The sequence below is a fragment of the Platichthys flesus genome, chromosome 21 (assembly GCF_949316205.1).
Source record: "Platichthys flesus chromosome 21, fPlaFle2.1, whole genome shotgun sequence".
Classification (NCBI taxonomy): Eukaryota; Metazoa; Chordata; class Actinopteri; order Pleuronectiformes; family Pleuronectidae; genus Platichthys; species Platichthys flesus.
The window spans coordinates 15456120-15462166 of record NC_084965.1 but is presented as its reverse complement, the minus strand read 5'-3'; positions in this window follow the sequence as shown (position 1 = coordinate 15462166).

Here is a 6047-nt window from a genome sequence, read left to right as displayed (position 1 = left end):
GTTCTGTTTTCCTGTTTGATTTTGGATTAATATCTACAATTTACTGACTTTAAGTGACCCTCCTACCGGCGTCACTGCTGAAAGACACCCCCACTCCCATCACATCACCGCCTGTTGATCCACATGCTGCCAGCATCTCTATTCACTGTAACATCAATCTGACATCATCATCATCATCATCATCATCATCATCATCATCACCATCATCACCATCATCACCATGTCCAGCTCTCTTATGTATATATTCAGTACAACATGTAATGAAACAGAATATATAAATGTATAATTGTTGACTTGACAATGAAACAAACAAATTATACGTAAATATAATTTATAAGCTGTGTTTATTCCTATCGATCATTTTCAGCTCCAACACTGACTATACTTCATTTTTTTTTAACAAGTAGGTTTGATGAGAGACTTTAACTCAGAGTTGTTTTCTTCCTTTCCTCATGGGGTTCATTACATATTTTTTTCTTTTTGATACAGTCGACTTCAGTTAAAGGGATAGTTGAAATATGAAAATCCACTCATTATCTATTCACCACTATGCCTATGGAGGGGGGGAGGTTAAACACTAGGAGTTTCAGGGGTGAACAGTGTTGCAGCCAAATCCAATAGAACCGAGGTAAATGGTGACCGATTCATCAAACGTGAAAAACGATGGAAATAAACATAAAATGCCTCCATGCTGCTCCTGTGGTGTCACACAATTGTCTGTAAACCCAAAAATTAAAATTCAACTCAAATCAAGGTCATTTACACCATGTTTTAGCCTCAAGGTCCTCTGTGATCCTCCTAATAGTTACTACTGCATTATCTCAAGTACTTGTGAGTGTCACGAGGATTTGCGAGAGGTTAAGTTACTGAGGATAACAGCAGGAGAAAGAAAGTAGGAAAGTCTAAAGAAAGTAAGTAATAACTATTCATCAACTGATATAAATGCCTTAATCACAATACCTTCATTTCATTTGTTGTTTTTTCTTAGATGCCATGAAATGAATAAGAGTCAACAAGGTTTTCTAGATCAGTTTTAGTCAAAATAATCTACCCAGCCAGTTATTTATTTGCTTTAAACTCAGTGGAAAGTAATTTCTGCCTCAGCTCTGCGGACACAGTGGAAAAATGTTATAGAAAACAAACTATCTGCTCCGGAAGATCCTTGGATCCTGTTTAGTCCCCAGAGAGTGTTTAGAGGGGAATGTGTGTCTGTGTGTCCCTGTGGTCCAGCATTGAGCTCTCTGAACAGACAACACTGAACATTTCTATACAGCTAATGTCTCTGGGACAAGGTGGGTAGGCTTTTATCATTTAGGAAGAATATGGGCAAAAGCAATGTATGTCAAATAATGAAGCAGTGAATAAAGTCAATAGCACTGGCAGCATCAAGGGAGTAAGTGGCCTCCATATTGATTCTGTTTAGGGCCTCATAAAGGAGTCATGCTGGCACTGAGGACTTATTTAATCCCAGAGAATCAACAGTCATGTCAAGCAGCAATCTTATGAATCATGCTGAAGAATGAACGGAGTGGAGACCTTCCTGCAGATCCATGAATCATATCGGCGTGAACAAATATGACCAAAAAAAGACAGAGAGAGTTTTCGCCTGGTAACAGGAAGCGGCGGTGACGAGGTTCAGTGGAAGCTCAGTGGGTCCAACAGGCAGACAAACACTGACAGAACAGACGAGGAGCTCAGACTGTCTGTGCTGCAGATGTGACCGAAATAAACCTCCTCTTGCTTAATGTCTCAAATGTTATCCAAAGAATTCTCTGGCTGGTTACAGTTAAAACCCACAAACAGCAACATCCTATCAAGCATAAAACTTGCTGATGGTTCAGGTTATATTTCAGTCTTCGAAAGGTCAAACATAGCTTATAAGTAACTCACTACAATATTCTATAACTATGATAAAACTTAACTTTATGCACAGTAGAACATTTCATTAGTGTTAAAGCTCTGTATAGGGGTAATGCATTAAGATCGACGCTTTGAGGGAAATTTAACAAAGAAATGACTTTGTATAAACACTTATATACTTGTCAGTACTTTTCTGAGTTCTGGAGCCTCCCTGTGGCCTGTTTTAGTCACTGCAAGGAACCAGGGCTAAATGCCTAAACAAACATTTCGTTTACACTTTGTTGTTATTACTGCTCATAGTTTCCAGCTTCACTAGCCAAGCAAGCTAGAACAGCAGCATTAGGATAACAACAGGACTTTTATCAGAGCAAATATTTTGATTCTGCTAGGAATAAAATATAATAAAACCAAACATGGCTCTATGTTTTCTTACGGTGCTGCGGTGTACGGTGAAAGTGGGACAGCATTTACATAACAGCACCATGTTAATCAAATGGGATTAGTTCAATGATCATTAATGATTATTTATAACTGTGTCTTTCTTACAGTGCCAGGTCAAATATCTCCAGTAAAAACTTTTTCCTTTTACAAAGATGTCTACTAATTATTCCTTTAATATATACATGTTGTATTTCTATGGATTATATAAGAGATGCCAAATAAATGACTCGTCCTCAACTGCACTGATCCACTTCACCGTGTTCCATGTTATTATAAGGATACTGTGAGATTTTCTCTACTGTGATAAGCTGGAATCAAGTTTCATGTTGTGTCTATGACACGTTTGTTTTGAGAGGTTCTGCTCCACTGAGCCACCTGGTGGTAAAGGTCGAAAAGTACAGGTGCAGTTTACTTCAGCATTCACTGCTGTTTGAGTCACATAGATATTTTTATCTGCTGCCTGTAAGTGAACCTTTATAACTTGGTTTATACGTTGTAAATAATGACTTTATCATTGTTTATAGATCAGTTATGAGTCATTAAAGGAACAAACTTGGCAGGTTGTGAAAACCACTGTAATTAAACTGGACTGTTTGAACTCGAACTTCAGAATCAATCTGTTAATAATTGAATCATATTCATGAGTTCAGATCTGATGATATGAAGTGATGATGTCCCTTTATTAATGGTTTATAGAAATGTATCATACCTGCAGATATGGTGTCTCAGTAGACATTTGTACTTTAGATACCTTTAAGTGAATTGAACTTGGAGTGGCAGTTGCCCTGCTGCCTTGAGTGAGTTGTCTGAACTTATGATCAGTGAAGTTAAAGAGCTGTTCATTGATTTAAAACTGAGATAAGTTCACTGAACCAAACAAAATCTCTCAAAAATCAAAGACATAGTATGTTGAACAAGTTCTTCTTTGTTGTTGCGCAATTTTCAGACAAACATGCATCCTCCAGTTGAATCCACTTATTGTAAGACCCTTTAAATAAAAACCGCTGGCTTAATGATATATAATGTAATGTAATGTAATCCTCAACTTTTGTTTAAAGTTCGATAGTCTCATTCTGTTTCCACTGTTCCTCATGATCCTGCTTTCATCAACTCCCCTCTATGTATATTGCATTAAAGAAAAACTTACAACAATTACCAGACCATAAGACCTTTCTCAAATAAAGCCTCTATCAAAGGGGACCTATATTAAAATGTTACAGCTAAATGAAAATGTTTGATCAAAGTATCACAAACTGAGCATCTTTGAATGTACGAATGTAATTGTTTGTGGCCGTTGATGGTTTGCAGCTCCACTGGGGAAATGATTGATGAAGCTTTGTCTGTTGTTTGCTCGACTGATGAACTCATTGAAGCGAGATTATTGATTTAAGTCTTTTTGAGAGAGATAAAAAGGATGAAGCCGTGGTTGCTGGGTTACAGCGGCTAATTGTGTGTGAAGGATACGCAGCCAAATGACTTCATAGGTCTAATTTGCTTGTTTACGATAATGGAGACTAAGCACTGTCTCTATTTATCTCACACAATTAAAGACAAACATCATCGCAAACAAGTGCTAATATTATGAGCTGCAATTATTTCAGACTATAAATAAAAGCACCCTTCGCCGCACACTGGTATTATCAGGCCTCCTGTCAGTTTAGGAGTTGGCCCAGAATCAATGGAGTGGAAGCCTGGCTAATGATAGGCCGACATGAAGACCAGCTGAGCGACGGGATGAAGCTCACTGCAGCTTCTCATTAGTGGTCAGTACCCGCCCTTCGCTCTACGCCATCATTCTACCACCAATAGGTGGAGCGTCCACACATTAGAAGCTTGCATCTGCTTTAACATGTGGGCATGAATAACCACAATTTATTGCTCTGTAATTAATAAATAATCAAATAAAGGATTAAACCTCCTTGTCATCAAGACGCAGTTTATTTGTATCTTTGGAGAGCGATGGCTGTGAGACAGAGAGCGGACACGGTGCCGCTGCAGAAATGCTTTTACACGACTGGAATGAAGAAAACAGATTCAGATTCTGCTGGTTTAACCCTTTACAGCACGACTGTGACGTCCGTCAGAGTGGAAACAAAGAGGCTTCAGATCCTAACACAACCAATGTCCTCTTCTCCTTTTAAGGCCTTGCTGTTTATTCATTTTTTCAATCCTACAACAGCAAATTACAGACGCGGTATTGAAAATAAAAGTCTTTTTTTCTTATTCTCGTAAAAAGAAGTTCTGCACAAAATTGGAACGACAGTACAAAACGAAGCGTTTATATGTAAATGAAGGGTCAGGGACGTTACTGTTGGAAAAATCTATTATGCCTTTTTCAATAATGAAAACATCTGGATATCTTTACATTTCAGAGTTACATCACATAATCTGAAACTATATATATAAAAAAGATGAAAGAAATGAACACTTTTTTTTGTTTTTTTGACTTTCTTCAGTTTTTTTTTCCTGGAAAATGAATGCTATAAACACATAAACCTCTTAAATATATTTATCAGTGCAACATCGTTTCTTTTGACTCCACACTACAGTATCCTTTTTCTCTAGCACACATGGCTACAGTCCTTCTGGAGCTGAAAGCACAGACGGACGGTGGAGCGGCTGAAACTGAGATGGGACGAGCTGAGGATGCGTTCACCACGGCAACAAGGACAACGCACACAGGATGGAGAGGACGTCACCGTCCTCAGGATCAAGTTTTTGATTGATTGATTGAGTTGCAGGTCCCTGTTGCCCGTGTGTTCCCTCAGAGGTCCCTCCCCTCCTGTGGGGGATGGTGGGACGGTCCCAGCCATCGGCAAACACAAGTCCACACTGAGGTGACGTCCGCACCTCTTAAGCTTAAAAAGACAGGAAAAAAAACAGAAACATTTCTCTTCACTACAATTCCCAACATCCCCCCATGGTTCTCTCCAGGGGCTTGGACAGGTTGAATCAGTTCTCTTGAGAGTGATGCCCACTGGTGAACTGAGCAGCTCTGAGTTGGTGTGACACCCCCTTCTCTCCCCAGTGAACAGAACAACCATCCTTTGGTAAAGCCATGGGAGGAGGATGAGGATGAGGAGGAGGAGGACAGGTGACCTGATTCAGGGGATGCCACTCGACCCTCCGCTGCACCAGCGACCCGTCCCAATGACATCAGCTCTGACATCACAATGGTATGGCTGCTACACGTGAACACATGTACAACTCTGGTTGCGGCCCGAGCGGCCGTGAAGCTACAGCTCAGCATGTGAGGGATACAAACAGGGGTTCTATCACAAGACACACTTGTCTGGCTAAAGTAATGATAGCACCATTCTTCAGTTAGTGTAGTGACCCCCTTCCCCCTGGTTTGATAGGCTCCTATCACGAGGGGGGGTCAGAAACAAAGTGCATTCAAGCTGCATCGTCCAGACAGAACTCAAACCACAGTGATGATGGGAGAGTTAGTTTTGGTCTGAGATTGAAACCAAGGGATGAGGCCTTGTTTTGGTTTGCTGGCAGATGACTAATTGACCAGCCTCTGTGCCATCGACATGAGTGTGTTTGAGGCTTAATCTGAAAGATTCTGGTGATTTATGAAGAAATTAGGGATTATCTTAAAGAGAGAAGGTGCTAAAAAGTTCAGTATGTCAGCTTTTTCTTTTGTGACCTTCTGTTTTTTTTGTTTTGTGCAGTGGTTTGGATGACAGATGCTTGAATGCACATTGAAACTGCTGCAACATCAGCATCACATGAATCTCGCT